The sequence below is a fragment of the Anticarsia gemmatalis genome, chromosome 26 (genome assembly GCF_050436995.1).
Source record: "Anticarsia gemmatalis isolate Benzon Research Colony breed Stoneville strain chromosome 26, ilAntGemm2 primary, whole genome shotgun sequence".
In the NCBI taxonomy this organism is placed as follows: Eukaryota; Metazoa; Arthropoda; class Insecta; order Lepidoptera; family Erebidae; genus Anticarsia; species Anticarsia gemmatalis.
In genome coordinates, this window is record NC_134770.1 from 5,730,560 (window position 1) to 5,747,632 (window position 17,073).

The 17,073-nt window shown below is 33.3% G+C and overlaps 1 protein-coding gene across 2 annotated transcripts in view; it reads right to left on the minus strand.

Moving 5' to 3' along the window:
• SPR (G protein-coupled sex peptide receptor) overlaps positions 1–17,073 on the minus strand; it is a 338,586-nt gene that overhangs the window by 93,422 nt on the left and 228,091 nt on the right. The window contains exon 5 of one of the 2 annotated variants that reach the window (XM_076131648.1): positions 6,487–6,521. The exons of the other annotated variant lie outside the window; for it this stretch is intronic. The gene's annotated coding sequence lies outside the window, so the exon portion shown is untranslated. The remainder of the gene's footprint in view (positions 1–6,486; positions 6,522–17,073) is intronic. 2 annotated transcript variants of the gene reach the window in all.

Below are 17,073 nucleotides of genomic sequence, written 5' to 3' on the forward strand. Positions count from 1 at the left end.
CATGTTAATTCCATGAGGTTTTTTAGCTTTATACTTCGGAAAAAGATATATCAATAAAGTAAATATGATTGCGGGAATTATAAGCCACTGCCACTGGATATGGCGTAAATGAATGCAAGTGGAAGATTTAGACCTCCATAATACAGGCTATATTATAGCCTAGTTAGTGGAACAGAACATCACCCACGTGGTTGAAAATGTACCTACCTTTTATAAATTATTAAAAATCTTACGAATGATACATTTTATTAAATCTCTGTTTTATATGACTTAGGAGAAATGGGAGAAATGCGGTCGTCGCGCCGTCCGACTATCGCAGTTCCTTTAGCTCTAGTCTGTTCGCTCCCTAAGATATGGTTTTCGTGTTTTCATTGCATCTACCGGGAGCTAATTACTTTGCAGCCTTTTTATTGTGAACTGGAATGTGCAGTGAACATTAAATTTCACAGTTACATAGTTTCCAACATCGCTTTTTAGGAGAATTACACGAATTCCACTTTGCAAAGTCAGGATTAAAAAGATAAAATAAGGAGGTAGTTTGTTAGATTTTATTGCTTTTGGAATAATAGAGGTATTTTAATGCCTTATTTTTGAGGTAAGAGTTATTTTCACTATAAGGTGATATTTTTAGCAGGTATATTTTCACGTAAAAATAGGTGATAGCTTTTAAAAAAACGTAGTAAACTATGGAATGTGAGATTTCCTACGATGTTTTCATTCACAGTTAAATCAAGTGATAACAAATGTGTATACTAGAAAAGTCATTGGTATGTTAAGTATCTTAAAATAGAAATCATAGTTTTAAGCTGCATGTACCTAATAAACTTTCTGTATAACATTGACATAAAAACATTAAAACAAGACGCCCGGATTAACTATTTACTGAGAGTACAAGAATTATCGTTATTAGAACACTACACTGCACATCATATTACAATGCAATGAGTCTTAAGCACGATTGACAATTAATAGTTACGATAGCACAAGTACCGAGAGTTTAAACTCCTATACTACCCTACCTAACAACTATAAGACGCAAATACTAGTCTTCGTACCAAAACAAACACGTATTTTATCCCTCCCAAAATCTTTCAAGCAGACAGTCAAATGTCTATACAATGTTCGCGCCAGCCATAAATTCCTAAACGGGCAAATTTAATCGCGCGTATGCTAATACCTCAATTTTGAATATCTCTTCGATAACTCCAGACGTCTAGACTTTATATGAGTACTTAAAAACTGTCCGAATAAATCACTTGGTTACTAAAGTTCCAAAGTTTGGGGACCTTAGGAACCATTTCGTATTAGGGGTAGTATCTTAGACTAGCGGAATTATGAGCGAAGTTAAAATTGAGCGTGAATAACTAGCCTTCGTGGCCGAAGGAGATTTTCAAAAGAAAAACATCAATAAAGAGCAAGTTTTACAGCTTATGGAAAAGTGTCTGATAACCAATCTGATAGATAAAAATACAGGGCATTTAGGATAACGACCGTCTACATTCCACCTGCTGAACTAACCCATAGTTAGCCATATCTGTAAAGGAATCTGACCCTTAGAATTTGGTGTTGCCGGATATACTATCTGAATGATAAAATTACGGCAAATATATTAAAAAATCTGTCAATTTTCCTAATGTTATTAAATAATTATCCAAAGGTTGTGAAATTCTCTACGTCTATCGACAATCAGCTCGTTATTGAGAATTGTTGTAAAAAAATCTGATCACCGCCTTTAGCAGGCGAAGTAGAAACTATTTTACAGTACATTTTAAATGTCAAAATCTCTATACTCAATAGTACCAACTGTAGAGAATCGCTCGACAGGTGGTATTGTTTATATTCGTATATAGTTCCAAAAATATAGAAAATAAGCTCCATTAGTTTACTTTATAGTGTTACTTATTATTAAATATGAAATTTAATAATACCAAGTCATAAGTTTTTATAGCTCAGTTGTCTAGGATTTGTATATAAAATAGATATTAAGTTGTAAACGCTACTTTGAAATACCTTGCAATAAAACGTAACCTTCTCATTTGATAAGCTCGTCGTAAGTTTTAATGTTCTGACGTTAAATACAACACAGCTTGGAGAAAATATCTTCTTGTAATTTTAAATGGTACTGAAAAGACAAATTAAAAAGGCTACATATTATCACAAGCTGTACCCAAAGGTGTAGTTGGAAGTGTATGAAATACACCCACGTTTCGCCATTTGAGAATAATTTTATAATTTTAATATAAATTAAAAAACATCAAATGGTACATTAGTCGACACGGGAATCGAATCCGAGACTTTTTGTGGCGCGGTCGGTAGCGTCTCCGACTTCTGATCATGTAACAACATGGTTCATACAATGTAAACGGCAGAAATCCAGGATTATTTGTGCATGAAACTTCTCCCTACAGCTTCGGTATAAAAGGTGTGATGTTACGTAAGTACGTCTTATAAAAAACCACTAAGCAAAGCATAAGAAATTATGCTTCTAAACTCGCTCGCCAAACTCCGCACTTCTAAACTCTCGACTTAAGAAACGTGTTGCCATTTTAGGGCTAGTATAAACACATACTTGAATAAATGGAAGCAGGTGGCCATGATGAGATTGTTTCCTTCTGAAACGGCAAGGTGTTAACTTTGCGATGTGGGTGTTGCTTTCAAAAGAATGCTGGAAAATGGAATGGGTTTTAAAAAATACTTTTAGAAAATTCGTGAAATGTTCGTGCGAGATACTTTTTAGTTTGTTTTTGTTATTTTTAGATGTTTAATATATCTGCTAAAGAATGTGTTTTAAATTACTATGAGGATGATATCGAAAGATATAATGGCATTTCGGTAAGCTCCATTCGCGAGACTATTTTTTATTGGACGGGATTTATCTAACATCATAGTTTTGACAACTTCAAAATAAACAAACATGAAGTTATTTGCTCGACAAATGGAAAGAAGAATAAAATATTTTTAATAGCTCATATATTTATAAGGTACGATCAATCTTTGAAACGTTAAGTTGGTATAGCTTTCCACCTTTACAATACACGTTAAAGTGAAAGAGACAGCTTGAAATTTGAGCGTCACTCAAATTTGAGTTTCAGTATTCCCCTGTTAGAAACACAATACTCACTCGTTACATGTCACGTTGTCTCAAAGAATGACTCAAACTGGCTAAACACTTCCCAACGAAATTCCCAACAATGGGAAATTCCCAAAAGGGAATAAGTCGACTTAATTTACAATTCAAATACTCACTGTAATTAAATCCTAAGTACGAATGAAATCTTCTAGATATGTATAACCCTGCCAAGATGGAGACGCACCTAATTCTTTTGTATCACATGAATTATGTATGACATGTCAAAATGGGCGGGTTATTTACTCGAAGGAATTTTTATTAATTTGAGCTTTGTATGTTTTGTAAGTATTTTGACTCAGTTGCTGATGTAGAATATTTTTTCTTTTAGAGCTTACTATGTTTTGAACAACTGTAAAAGAATTTCTGATTATTTATTGATTTACAGATTTAGAATTTCTACAAACTTGAATAGTTTTTCCTGTATCAAATGATTTTATGAGATTGTGGTAAGTCGTTTCACAAAATCAAACCAAAGGATCTTAGCAGAATTTAACTTTTTGATTAACACAAGAATTACCTTCATATTTTCTATGAAGAATAAGAATCACACAATGCTTCAAAATATCACAGATTGAGTTAATGTTTTTAACCCTCTGCGAAACTAAATTCCAAACATAGGTAGTCATTATAATAATATGAAAGCTAACCAACAATTTTAGTTGCAGCTACATTCATTTTACTCACGATTCCAATACGAAATTAGCCAAGAAAATCAATAAGTCCAGCAAAGTAGACGTAGTTTCTTTATAACGTTTCATTACACACAAGAACGCAACTCAATTGTTCCTTATTGTATCGGACAAATAGCACATATTACTTCCTTTAAACTAAGTAAAACAATGTTATTGGAAATAGAACTGTATATAGAGTAGTATAGAGTTTATTGTAGGTTGAAAGTGTGTGTAGAGAAGGCGAGTATTTGCGTATTTCTTGATTCTTGATTGTGTTATATTTTGGTGAGTAAATGAGAGTTTAGTTATCTGATAACTGTGCTTACATACAGATTTATATCTCTTTATTAAGAGCAAAACTAAGCAGTATAAACAAATATGTGTTTTATACAAAACGTCAGGAAACAATGTGTTTTGGCACTGACACTGCTCAGTTTATAAAACAGTATACAAATTGTAAGAGTACCTATGGTCAATTTGTGATACGAAAAAAATAACTAAGTTTTTCTATTTTTCAAACATATTCGTAAGGTTCAAGCTTGAACATTTCTGAATCTGGCTTAAATTCACAATAAAAATTTCTACAAAGTATCATTTTACGTATTACCTTACCATACTTTTGTAATATTATATTGACATAATACCCTCTGGAGCTCAGAATATAAGTAATAAACTAATTACAAACTATCCAAGCCATGAAAAAGCCATTAAAAAATTACGTCATGTCAAATTATTCTTTGTATGAGGGATTAGGGCCACCACATGGTATGTCTGCCAATCTTGTCGGCGAATTGCCAAATAGCCACGATTTGGCACAAAATCTGTGTTTTATGGCCACATCGGTTCAGTTGGATTAAGCCCTTTGTTTTATAGGGCTATGTGGTCGTTCAATTTAAAGTGATTTTAATACCTGAATTATTATTATAAGCCTGTATAGTACCACTGCTGGGCAAAAGCCTACCCATAGTTTTCCACTGTAGCCTAAGCATAATACTTAAATATGTAAATTTAATATTCTGGTGTATTTTATGGATTCAATCTTCTATCCTTAGTAATTATCCTTAAACTTCCTCTGTGGTCTGGGCTGTAGTGTGTACGACTGCTGATCATGACCTCTTAGGTTAGGTTAGGTAGGTTATAATTCGATGACATGCCTATTAAATGGCAATAGGCTCGACCCCGCTCGGATTTAGTGTTCATGGCGAATCGTGGTTGTATTTCATTCACTTCTGCCTACACCTATGGCATATGCTTCCGAATACAACAGGCTTTATGTTATACATATACATTAGTAGTACAAGTGTATTTCAAAACTACAAAATAAATATGAAACTAACAGAGCAAGTGAACTCAATAAAATAGCGAAACATCAATCACTCGCGGCTTAAAGCGGATTGAGTAAAGCCTAGCGAGTAGCGAGCACTAATGGATCACGGTAAGCTGCTTCTTTATCATATTTTATTTTATTTTCCACTATTTTTAGTTATCTAAAGTTTATTTTTAGAAATAACTAGAGTCCTGAATGTACTAACTAGATGAAACTAGCGGCTTTCCACGGCTTCGCCCGGCTTAAAAAGTAAATTTACACAAAATTTCTTACAATGAATACGCATAAACGTTCGAATCGTTCTGTCTACTGTCGAAAACTGTTTGAAAATTTGTTCAGTAGCTTTTGAGGTTATCATGAATAGACAAACAGACGCGGCGAGGGGACCTTATTTTATAATAAATATGTAGAGAACTATGACCGAGGCAATTCTTTGTAATTAACTAACGATTAGTCTAGTAAAATCGGAGCTGGATTTAGTTTTTTGATTTGTACTTTTTAAAGCGTACACTTTAAAGATTTCGTACGTAAAGTCGTTGATTTTTCTTATGACCTCTTACTGATCGTTTCCGATATCGTCCCACCGCACCGGTCTCTGATTGTAATAGAATAGAGAGTACCTGTGTATTGGCACTATAAAAGATTTCCTACGCGACTAGTTTCAATGCAATTGGCTGTGTAGAAGCCGAATATCGAAGGACAGTCGAGCGCGATTTTTAAGAAGTCGAGGTATTTTTTTCTTTGTTATCACTAACTTTCTTAAACAAGTGCGAGTTTAACTCGCGCACTAATTGTTCTGTACCATTATTTACTAAAACGCCAAAAAAAATACATTTGTTGGGTAGAAGTTCAATTAAATATTTATTTTATTCTGATTTTTCCTATTTGTTGCAGAAGAAATAAATCTCTGTGTAAATTGAGCTGTATAACTATCGTGGATCATGAGACCCTAAAAGCAAAGGTAGTACTTATCGGCCACAAAATAAATCAGAATCCAAAGCGTTATATCCACCGGATTCAAATTTACATACAGTGCAGAAATAATCCAGATAAATGGTCACAAACTTCAATAGTTTCGGTCATAATAACTTGATTTATTTGACCTGGCGTCAAAATATTGACCCAGCGTTAAAATATTGACCTGGCTAATTGACGTCATATTTAAATTAATGTTGTGTGATGTTTAAAATGGAGAATAAACATCATTATTCTGAGTAATAAATTGTGATACACGATAAATATATTGCTATCTTTTTTACGCGGGAATTATGCGGCGAAAGATAATATAGTTATGTATTTTTTTCCTATCGGTATTATTTTATTGAAAAGTAGTTATTCCATATTAAGTAGGTACTTACTTTTTGAAATTTGTAGTTAAAGATGACGATTCGATCTGTAACAAAAACAAATCAAATTAATTATCCTTTTCAAGCAAGCGAAATTTTATAACAATAAATCAATTCCACTTATTCGCAGGTATAACTAAGAATCTTACTATTTATAGTCATCATATTTCTTTCTACTTGGTTAGTGGCTCAAATACTGCAATGATTTTCAGTATGCAAGGAATTCCGGCTAAACTGCTATACATATTAAATGATTTTCTTATCCCGGTTTAATTCAATCATTTTTCTCTTGCCTTAAAATTGATTAAGGTTTTGCTTAAATATAGTTTTTATAATAAAATGGGTTTTTAAATCCGGTAAAAAAACTACTTCCTATTTCAGCATTCATGTCACTGTCAATAAAAACATTCGCACAAAAACAAAACTACCCACATCAACTAACAATTTCACGTTATTTCAACACGCGAGTAAAATGCTCCATTTGCAAATATATTGGATACGTCCCGGGTTCGATGCCTGACAGCTAACTGACGTTTCGATTCAAATCATACGTCTAGTTGAATTCGATAGTGTCGTGTTTCACTAATGTTTTTGGAACACTTGAAATACGATTTGAAAAGTATTTTTCTTCTGCTAAAATAGTTTTTAGTTTAACACAAATACTTTTTTCCAGGTAACCCTTACAAATTGCTCTTGTGCCGAGCCCACTTTAACAAACATACAAAAATCACATGTAGATACGAAACTACTATTACTTTATAGATCGTTAAATATTTATTTCCAGGAATCAAACTTGCTACCTTCAAACGAAGTGGTAGTAGAATTGCAGCCGAAACATTGAACCACGGAAGCCATCAAAACCATACTATTGTTAATTTATTTTATTTGCTTACTAACTTGATTGCTACAAACAATACCTAGAAATGTTCATAAAAACGGTTGTCTGATTTATCAGAATAACTTAGTAAAAAATGACTTTCGGCTACTCTATGTATTTAATTTCCTATAATTCTGTATATATCTCGTCCAGCCATAATCCGCGCATTTCCTAATAACGTCCACTCTTTGTGCTACTTATTTTTATTCCGGGAAATTCTAATTAGCAAAATAGCCAATACGGCTTTGAAATCATTTCATTGGAAAAGTTTAATAAATACGACTTTGTTGTTTTTAATTTCAATACTCTGATATATTACGGTAATAAGTTGCGTTTATGTAGACAAAGATTTCGCCCCGTATTAATAGACAACAAGCATGATTGCATGGAAGCATTGTTTAAAGAACCCGTTTGAAATTAAATGGTTAGTGAAAGGCTTCCAAAATTGTGTTTTCAAGAAGATACCAATATATTATTGGACCTAAGAGTTACACAAATAAAAATAACGTACCCTAAAGTAATAGGAAACATTATAAAAAAATTCCAAACGTAATATACAATACCGCAATTCTCTACTATAACTATCGACAATCGGCTCGTTATCGAGAAATTTTGTATAGAGATTCTAATCAGTGCCTCTAGCGGGTGTCGTAAGAACTATTTTGCAGTACATTTTAACTGTCAAACTCCACACTCGTTAGAACCGACTGTAGAAAATTGCGCTACAAGTTCTATCAACTACTTAATTCAGGATGCAATTTATTACACGAACCTTTAACACAAAGCAATACTCGAAATTAACAGCAGTGACTTGTAAAAATACAAAGCTAACGGTTCCCAGTAGCTAAACTGTTTGAGACCGCTACGTTTCCTATCAGAATTGTAAATTTCAAGTTGGAAAAACAATAAGATCTTCCATTTCTTAGCTACGGGAAGAGCAAAGAAAATAACTGTATTTTTAACGTTTCTTTACATATTTAAAATCATTCTTATTTTCTGTTAAAATAACTTCGATACTAATATTAAAATCATTTTTTTTATAGTATAGTTATGAAAGAAGTTTTAGATACAATAAACACTTTCAACATTTTTTTTCTTATTGCTAAAAATTTCTTGCTAAAAATATATAAACTCTCCTCATTTAAACGTTGTATCCGAAGAAAATAAATACAAATTTTGTTAATAATTTACACATAGTTATGTCCTTTATTTATAGCAAGTTTTCCACCATTAGCCTCCTTTACACAAACACTCTGTCGCGCATGAAACAACAATTGCGCTTGAAAGAGCGCGCGTGTAAGGGGAAAGGAAAGACCAAGCGCCGCGCTCATCTGTCAAGCCCGCGAAGAAAATCGCGAGCGAAGACCGCGCTGCTTTCCCGCGCGTAATCCTGCACGCTCCTAAGAACGTGCGATAGAGTGTGTGTGTAAAGGTAGTTATTTTCTTTCAAAATCAAAAAATCAAATCATTTATTCATTTAGGTCAAGTGCTGACACTTATGATAGTCATACAGAGAGTGAATTTACCGCCAGTTCGGAAGGTAGGGCCAATGAGAAGAGCTGGCAAGAAACTCCTGGCCACTCTTTTTAATCGCCAAATGATTTTAACAATATTTATGCTGGTATAAAACATTGATGATGTAAGTAGCTGCTACCTACCAACAATTTCTCAATTGAGACTCGATATGATTCTATTCATTTGTTAAGCTTTTAACATATAAAGGAGGGTAAATAAAAATTATTTAATACCTAGGGATTGCCATGGACCACACGTGGATGGTAAACATAACAAGGACTTAGTTTTTATTCACAAAGTTCGTTTGTAAAACTATATACCTAGAGGCTGTCAAGAACCACTTATTCTATTAAAAACTTACAGACAGAAATCACTCTAAATCACAAAGTTATTAGATCAAAACTAGTAGAAGTATGAAGTTTGTTTCAAGTGGGAATTTTTCGTGGAATTCATGGCAGAACTTTGTCAAAGTTTGTCATTGAGGCGTATTAGCGTTTCTCATGTCGGTGTGAGATTGCCAGGTGACGGACAGGCTGTGTCTAGAGAGGTTATTTCAATGTGTAATGAATTAGTTACGTAAATTGAAGTTGGTACAAGATGTAGCGATATATTAGGTCGGGGAAAAAGTGTTTTCGCATTATAGTTTGTTTGAACTTTTTTTTCTATTTTACCCCGACCTAATATTTCGACGTTTTTTCATGGTATATAAGGTAGTGTCGATTTACAGATAGAATCGTGTGTTGTTGAGATTTTGTGTCGAAAGTATGTCCCCAAAAGTTCACAACAATTAAATGCTCAAATTGCAACTGGATGAATGACGAGAGAGCTTTTTTAAAGTAAATGAAACGGTCCCAACGTGTTTTATTTTTTTAATAAAATACTAGGAAATACCTTGATTATCAGCGTTTCTCATTATATAGGACGTAAACTTTATTCTAAAGGCATTCGCGGACCTATCATGGCAAAATGTGGCATAAGAAAGAGAGGTTTGGAAGAAGAGAGTGGGGAGACTTTTGTTCAAAAATGGGGTACTTAGATGGCTAGTAAAAAAAGACAAGTTAACGCAGTTTTAGTCATCCTTTTCATGGTTTGCTATCAACTACAGCATTAAGTGCTTTCTCTCGCGCAAAGGTTCTACCCTAAAATTCCAAGGTATAAAATATTCAACCTAAAAGCTATCGAGATATCACGCAAGTTTGGACAGGGGTTCTTTAAGTTTCAAGTCAACTCACAACTTTCCACCTTGGAAGGTAATGTTGATGATAAATTACCGTCCTTTCTACTTCGATATTGAATCAGTGAATTGAATCGAGGTGATTTGTCGAAGGAATCAATTTTAAAGTTAATGAGAAGAAATCAATAAATTGGTGAGACTGTAGCGCTATTTTCTACAGTCGGTATTGTTGAGTATCGAGAGATTGACATTTAAAATGTACTATCAAAACAAATTGTAGTGTAAAATTTCCCGAGTTGGCCGGTTTTCGGTAGTCGATAGTAGTAGAGAATCAGGCCACTGAACTTGATATTTTTGGGTTAATGCTCACACTGTAACCATAAAAGGATTTCGATTTCTTAAATAATAATAAGTATGAAATATATCGAATTACTACTTGAAATAAAATTTACAGTAAGTTATTAAAATTTTACGTCTTAATTTTCGCCAAGAAACACTAACATGGTCCAAACGATAGAAACAGCTAGATAATTATACAGTATCTAGTAAAAACCTGAAAAAAATCTAGCATTCTAACATTTTTCATTCAGCAAAGTTATTTTACTCTAGAAAAATAGCTCCTTAGTAAAACCATCACATATTTCAGCATACCGAAGGCCTAATATTTGTCGAAATAATTGGCATACTTGGCAACTAATAGCGCGCTCGGCGAACCGTTCACACGGCTGAACTTTGACCTTCAAATATATACACGTTCAAATAACTAAGATAACTTTTCTTTGTATTTGAAATACTCGTGTTTTGAGAAGCTGATGTAAATTTTTGCCATGTTGAAATAATATAAACGTATAGTATAATATATTTTATATAGTAAAACTGACCATTACCAGATTTTTTATCGTCGATTTTAAAATCTGTATTTTCACATTCTTTATGCGGTTGTGTAGTTGACTGAAAATCGAAAAGTTCTAGGTTCGATTCACACTTAGTATCACGCCTTTTCCCAAAGGGGTAGGCAGAGACCAAAGAACACCACTTGCAAACTTCCTTTGACTCACTTACATATATAAATCTTGTCATACAGTACCGCAGGCTACGAAATTAATATATCACAAGTTAAAATACTAAAACATATCCAGTCTTCTTCTTCAGCTTCACTTTTCTTCCTATGTTTGAGTCGGCTTCCAGTCTCACCGGACGAAACTGAATACCAGTGTTTACCTGAATACATTGAGCGACTGCCTATCGGAACCCAAAGCCCAGTTACCTAAGTCATACCACAATACCCTTCGGTAAGACTGGTAAATCAAATGTTTTTTTAAAAATCGTAATCGTACTTCAGAAAGCCACATATTCGCTAAAACATTTTGATATAAAATATCGCTACAAAACTTTTGTTCGACCAGCGAATATGTTGTAATATTTAAAATGACCTTTTCGTGGTAAGCACTTGGACGCATTACATACAGTCTAGTGAGTTTACATACTGAATTGGTACTGAATACATTGTAGTAAGTAAGCATTTTTGTTTGCTTAAAAGTACAACTTGACCAGACTGCCTCCAAGTAAACCAAATAAATAAAATTATGTATATTCATATTAACGTCATGACTTTATTACAAAAAAAACTCAATGAAAAATAAATTATAGTTCCAACAAAAACCAGATTCGTTAATGGTAGCCTCTTCGGGTATTATAAGTACCAAAAAAATTCTTTTAAAATAACAAGTATATCAAAATTTGTCATATAAATTTAGCACATTAACTCACTACGTATTAGACTATACGACACGACACTATATTACGACATCAGAAATGCGATATACTATAGTCGGTACACTATCAAGTATCGAAAGATTGATTTTTAAAGTGCACTGAACAAAAAAGAGCAATTCGCGCTATTTACGGCTTAGGAGCGCGGGACTCTCTGCGGGATGTATTTGGGAAAATAGGCATACTGACGGTGGCATCACAGTATATTTTTGCGAATTTGATGTTCATCAAACAAAACATAACATAGTGACATTCATAACATTAATACCAGAAATAAGCACAAATTAGTAGATCCCTGCAATAGATTGCAAAAAGTACACAACTCATTTGCAGGTCTTGGTGTTCGGTTGTATAACAAACTCCCTAGCAGTGTTATGGATCTTCCCCAACAAAAATTCAAAGTAGTTGTTAAAGATCATCTTATTAAAAGGGGTTATTATAAGGTTGACGATTACTTAATGGATAAGAAAACATGGGATTAGTTAGTTACGCGTTCTACAGAAATCGAGATTAAATATCTATATATTTATATATACATCTTTGCATTGTATAAACATTAATCAGTCATTTCAACTCTGTAACAGAGAGGTATTGCACGAGTCTCAGTGGTATTCATTTTTCTTTTTTTTCATTGAAATGGTGGGCTCCCATGCCAAGGTTCGTCATGCTCACTAAAATGTCATTGCTTGCGGCGGCGTCGTGTGCCGGGTCACCCCTTCCCTCTAATATGTGCGAAGGGGGTGATGGCTGGTCCACGCGTCATACTCGTGAACGGGTGCTACTTGGGGTGACTGGTCGTCCTGGGTGTGGTGACTGCCATAATTTTTTTTTAAGCAACTACGTTTCACTAACTGTACTTCCTTTACCACAGTATGCTCTTGAAATGCCTCGTATGATTTAATTTATATTATTATGTGGGTAGATGCTCCCATCATGCTTCCAATACTATTTATATCTTGTTTATTAGCACCTTAATATATTGATTTAATTTATGTTATGACCAAAGTGTGTTCGGTAGTGTTGGTAGGTAGCAGCTACTTACATCATCAATGTTTTATACCAGCATAAATATTGTTAAAATCATTTGGCGATTAAAAAGAGTGGCCAGGAGTTTCTTGCCAGCTCTTCTCATTGGCCCTACCTTCCGAACTGGCGGTAAATTCACTCTCTGTATCATTGACTATCATAAGCGTCAGCACTTGACCTAAATGAATAAATGATTTGATTTTGATTTTGATTTTGATTTTACTTTCTACGGCAACCACTAGAGGCCCTGATTACATTTTCATAAAAAAATCGATATCTGTTGTCAGTAATCGGTAGTGGATGGTCGCTGTACAGATTCTATAACCCTGACTAACCTAATTACTCGCGTCATCACAAGTACACTCGCTCACATATTTTCCCGAACATCAAACATCAAACGATCAGTCTCAAACCGTTTGATGTAAACCGTAAACCATCAAATGTAAAATATCGTTCAAACAGAAATTGATTATGTAACCTTGATTACACATCAATACACATTTATATAGCGGAAATAAGCAATTTTTCCTACAAATGGCTTTTTTATACATCCTTAGAAACATATTCTTTGTTCAATAATGTATTCTCCTTTTTGAAAATTAACTTTGTTTACGCTAATCGATTTGTTACCTTTCATTTTCATTTGGCTTGTCAAAGGGTGATTTTAAAAGCCCTTTGACATCTATTGGCTTGTATTAACATGTTTTGTGAAACAAATTGGAATATGTCGGCTTTTGGGTTTAGGCATTGTTTAATGGCAAATTATAGGCTGATTGGCAATGTGTAGAGAGAATGTATTCGGTGAAAATTTGTATAAATTTGTCATTATTCGTATAAAATATTGATTTTATTTTCATTCTGAGTTGCAGATGGTTTCACATTTCACTAAATAACTGAATTGTAATGCTTGATTTAATGCAATAACAAATACAATTTAGGTACTATTTTATTTAAAAATAAAGTTAATATAAGTGAAAGCGTTTTATTTCAACATAAAACGTATTTAAAGCGAAAAAAAATTCAACAATAACTGTCTAGCTAGCGTTAAAATTAAACAGAACACACAAATAAAAGTAAAAAATAATTTCACAAACCATTTACGTTAAAAACATATTTCATTCAGAAAAGTCACATTTTATATTACACACAATTGCAACCACATTTCAATCTGACACACACATTTTAGCTCCCGAACAAAACACTAAAGCCCTTTTAGAACTGGTAAACAGTGGACGCATTACTGAGATTGCTAGGAGAGATACTCATATCTTTGTATAAAATATGTATTGTTTGTAAACCTTATTTAATGGGGTACGACGCAATGTTTTTGGGAAATATAAAGATTTGTTTCATAATGGGACGCTGTTTTGTCAAGGATGTATTTTAGATGTGGTTTTTGTTGCTTTACTGATGGGTGATATTGACATTTTGGAATGAAATATTTCGACAATCTACCAAAAAACCCCTAAATTCAATTCTATTCTATCGTACGGTTGCTTAACCCACACATCGTTTACCGACCGGTGAGCACAACTGGCTATGAGCGCCTAAATGATTCCTCAAAGCTAGTTTGGTGATGATGTAAAAATCGGTTCTTATGACAATGTGTTCGCAGGAATGAGTGTGTGTGAGTTATATAATTTAATTACTAAGTAGTCTTTGAATGTTATTCTATCTTAGTTAGATGCTAATAATATTAGCTTTTTAATTATCAGTATACAAAAATGGTAAGCCGAATAATAGACAACACAAAAATTTAAGAAAATGATTACCTCTTTCAAATACTCATTTAGAATATAAATTTTATCTTTGTTTCACGGTACAGTCAAGTAAATAATTCTCTCAATTCATTGCACAATCAGGACCTGTTCAAAATGACTTCCTGAAAGATAAACAGTGTTGCGGACTATTGTTGAGTGAAGAGGTTTTATTGACGCAACTGAGAGCACCGGGATGTTAAGTTCTTTATCTTTTAGGTCGAGTACAGTCGGGGGATTAACTAGCTTGATAAAAGTGCCAACATTTTTGAGGGACACTTAAATATTTGACGAAAATCTAATGCTACTCAAACTACTACAGAACTAAAGCTTTGGAATCGCTTTCTGATAATGAATTATGTATAATATGGGAAATGGCATCTGGGAAATGGCTCCCACTGTATTTAATTATAATAAAAATTACTAAACAAATTTACAATCAATGGGTATTTCATAACACCGAAAAGACTACATAGCATAAAACTAAGACGTTTTCTTTTGTCTGTCCCTATGTATGCTTAGATCTTTTTAACTACGCAACGAATTATGATGTATTTTTAATAGATAAATTGGCCATAGTTAAACGGAAAGGATCCAACCCACACTATCAAAACACTCCTTGAAGTTAAAATTTTAATATCACGAAAACAATCCAAGTAAAATTCAAACCCGCCATGAAGTTATAGTCCTGAGTTAGTCCCCAAAATTAAAGTGGAGAATCAATGACGGAATACGATCTGAACTTTAAAGTTAAATATCTCGAAACTACGTCTGTGTGGGTTGGATCGTTTCCGTTTAACTATGGCCAATTGTTTCAAGAGTATATGTGTTGAAATAGTAAAAAAGTAAAGGTTTTTTTGTAAAATAACTTTTTAAACTAGATGAAGCGGGGGCGGGTAACTAGTAAGTTTAAAAATGTAAAGAAAAATACGAGATGAAAATAAATACAGTCTGTTTTATCTTAGTAACAGGCCGAATAAATTCACGCATAAAATCTCACAGCTGTTAGCGGCATAACTTCAAAATATTAAAAATACATAAAAAGTAAGAATCAACTGGCTAACTCACATCCGAAAATGAATAAATTACTAAAAAAAAGTCCGTTCTCATGAAAAAAAGCCTGAAAAGTATAAGAGAAACATTACCTTCATGAATTTCACAAATGCCATTCCTTTTTTAAATTAAAAAGTAAATCTTTTGTAAGTTTGAATAATTCTGTTTTTACTTTTTTGGAATAAAATGTAAAGTGGAATTTTAGCGAAGGGCCAGGTGTTTTTGTGTCCGACTGTACTTTTGTCCTGACATTAGAACTGAGAAGCTTTAGCCAAAATTAGATTATTCTTGTTTGAAATAATTTTGAGGCTTATTCTCGCTTAATATTGCAGTAATAAAATAAAAGTACGTTATATAGAAATAGAAAGTAAAAAGGGTGTTTATAATTATGTTTATTTGACATTCATACTCGAAAATAGTTTTAAAAAGTCGGTCTTGTATCATGTAAAATATGTAAAAGTATTTCAAATTCAGCAAAAGTTTCCTGTTTGAATATCCAACTATTGAATTTCTGATTGATCTGCGCCTCTAGCGTATTTTTTGAGAACTAATTTGTGTCAAAGAATGTCATACATCAAATACTGTATACGAATCCGATGCTTTATTCATTAAGACTATTCCATTTTCTTGATTTTATTTTCATGATACTCCAGTCAGCCTGCGACCACGGCGAGTGCAACCTGTGCCGACACGTTAGACATTTTAAGGTAAAATGCGTGTTCGCGTTAATTCCCGTATTCTATTATACATTAAACATGCAACGCGAGAGTTTAAAAAATATGGCTTTCAAGTCAAACTAATATCAAAACAACCGAAACGTTACGACGATATAACAAGAAACAAGATAGTTGTTAAAAATACTCATAATACATAACTTTAGTACTACGGTTAGATATTATGTTTATAAGAACGAAACTCATCTGAATAGCCATCAAGTTGTGAAAGTTTCAGGGATGTGACGATAAAAATAAAACTGTTATTTGTTTTTTAAACGTTTAACGAAAATGCTTTATGTAAAACTAGCTGACGCGCGCAGCTTCGCTCAGGCATTTTTTTCTCTCTCCATAAAATCCTTTCCCGTGTCTTAAATACAATTTTACTCCATCTTGAGTTTCGCGCTAAGCAAGAGCTGGCGATTAATTTTTAATTTTCATCCATTAACTTTTCCAGCGATTTTCAGCCAAATCGGTTGAGGCGTTCTTGAGTTATATACAGTGTAACTAACACGTTTTCTTTTGTAGATTATAGATAAAAGAACATGAACAACTTCCTGAGCTATAGCTATAGCCTGAGCGGTTCTCTGCTGTATTCGGGAACTTGTTTTAATTTTTTTGTTTTATTGCTATTTATAGCAATTCGAAAATATTTTTGACATCCGCATTGCATTTACAGTTTGCATACGGATATAATATTAAGCTTTCGTA